This window comes from Chaetura pelagica, unplaced genomic scaffold (assembly GCF_000747805.2).
Source record: "Chaetura pelagica isolate M959 unplaced genomic scaffold, ChaPel_1.0 scaffold338, whole genome shotgun sequence".
Taxonomy (NCBI): Eukaryota; Metazoa; Chordata; class Aves; order Apodiformes; family Apodidae; genus Chaetura; species Chaetura pelagica.
Window position 1 is genome coordinate 1,680,878 of NW_009954114.1, and position 2,163 is coordinate 1,683,040.

Here is a 2,163-nt window from a genome sequence, read left to right on the forward strand (position 1 = left end):
CTTGGCAGGAGCATCGCTCCCCGTCTCTCCGTGCCCGTTGCTGTCGCCCTGCAGCCAAGGGAAGCAGCGAGGGTTGGAGAGGACAGCCTGTCCTTCCAGCGGCAAACGGCTTCTCCTTCCTGATAGATACCGCTCTGTGTGTGTGTGAGAGGGTAGAGGTGGTGGTCGTTTTCTTAGCATCCTCCTCTCTCTCCTCTTGCCAGGGAGCAGCAGGCAAAGCCCAGGGCTGGCAGGCTCCTTGGTTTCCTAGAGGGATCTATGCCACTTGGTGGCACTAAAAAGTTGCACTGAAGCTGGGTGCTCTCCCAGTGCAAAGGGGAGCCCCCCCCCCCTCAGCCCCTCACCGCAGGTGCGGCAGCGCCCGGCCCGCCCTGCAGCGCGGCCCCGGGGGGACAGGAAAACTTTGGCCGAGCCAGTTCGCAAAATTCCACCGGGATCACAGGGGTAAACTCTTGGAACTCTTGGTCGCGACTCGGTTTTAAAAAGACCCTACCTCTTTTTTTTTTTTTTTTTTTTTTTTTTTTTTTTTTTTCCCTTTCTTTCTTTCGGATGACCCTGTCCCGAGCCGCGCGCCGCTTTCTTACTTGCGGGAGGAGGGTGATGCGGGCGGGGGAAAGTCGGTTTACAAGGGGACTTTGCAGCCTTCAGAGCACCTGGAGAGCCTTCTTCGCAGGGCAGAATGCAGGTTTAGTCCCTTAGAAACACAGAGAGGTTGCTGCCGTGAGGAGGGGCGAAGGTGTTTAAGCAGGTGGGTCAAGCTGCATCAAGTATTTAGGAAGACTAAAGCTGTGTTGACAGACAGCAGAGACCTATCTGTTTCATTGTTTGTTTGTTTGTTTATTCCTCCTCCTCACGCCTAACTCCCCCTACCCCCCGCCCCCCTTAAATCCAGGGACCATTCACGCCTCTTGCAAATGAGACTTAGGCGATGCTGAGAGAACAGTGTTGCATGGCTTGCGTCTATGTGCATGCATTCGCGGGGGTAGGATACTCGGTCCTCAGCATTCGCTTGTGAACAGAAGAAAACAAGATGTGCCCATAGCTGGAGGAGTGACAACACTAGCCGAGTGGGGCTCACCTGCTGGTGATCTTTGCAGAGGCATTTGAGGATTATTCAGCTCCAGAAGGTCTGTGCGAGGAATGCTATCTCTGCCGTGGCTGAAAATAGAAGGTGCCTACCCCTACCCATCTTGATTATTGCCACCAAAAGGACCTCTTTGCCACCACTGTAGAAAGAAGCAATTACTGCTACCGACAAGGTAATACTGTGGGGTGGGAAAGGGGATTTGTGTGCCCTGGGCTGCAGACAGAAGCCCTGTGGATGCAGGAGGAACTATTTCCCCTTTCTCCCGCCCTCCCTCCTGCTTTTCCTCCATGCCCTGCTTGCCGGAGGACATGCACGGCTCCTGGGTGGGGGGGAGGAGGGGGCAGCTAGCCAACCGGTGAGGTGCACCTCCAAGGGCTGCTGGGGCATCAGCGTGTTGGAAGGCTGGAGGGCAGTGGGCACTGACCCCTCCCCAGGAGCAGGAGATGTAGGGGGCTGCGGGGTAACTGGGGTACTGCAATACCTGGGCTTGGTGATGTGTGATATAGCCCTTCTGTTCACCAGTGGGGATTTGTCTTGCCAGGAAGGGATAATGGAAAGGGGGGATGTATTTGTTTTCTAGAGACAGCAAGGCTTAGCTCAGCCATACACTTTTCTGTGTGACCTTGGGACAAATCACTTGGGCTCTGCTCAGCAAGTCCCGTCTGCTCCTTATTTAATAATCAGAGCTAATGTCTCCTTGTACAAAAATGATTCAGTAAGGGATGACAGGAGCAGCGATACCACTAGCCGAGCAAGGAGACCGAGACTTAAGATCTAGTGTGGATGCACACATACATTCTGTATTCACAGCCACTTAGTTGTATCAGAGAGCAGGTAGATATGCTGGGAGTTAACCTTGTCTAATAGTTTCCTCTAAGACCCAGCTCTGTGTATTTAATGTATTTGTAAAAAAAAAATGTGCTCGTGCACTCGTGCATGGCAAATGAGACAACCACGGCAATTGTTACTGAGGGTTGATTTTTAGATATATATTTCCCCCCCCCCCCTTTCCTAAACCTGCCCTGGAGCTGGACTGGGGCGGCGGGCGCTGCTCAGCACCAGGGACAGCGCTCACC

The 2,163-nt window shown here is 53.5% G+C and overlaps 1 protein-coding gene across 1 annotated transcript in view; it reads left to right on the plus strand.

Annotated features, from left to right (window-relative positions):
* Positions 1-935: 935 nt before the first annotated feature.
* LOC104393153 (metabotropic glutamate receptor 5) overlaps positions 936-2,163 on the plus strand; it is a 196,279-nt gene continuing 195,051 nt past the window's right edge. The window contains exon 1 of the mRNA XM_010002620.1: positions 936-1,259. The gene's annotated coding sequence lies outside the window, so the exon portion shown is untranslated. The remainder of the gene's footprint in view (positions 1,260-2,163) is intronic.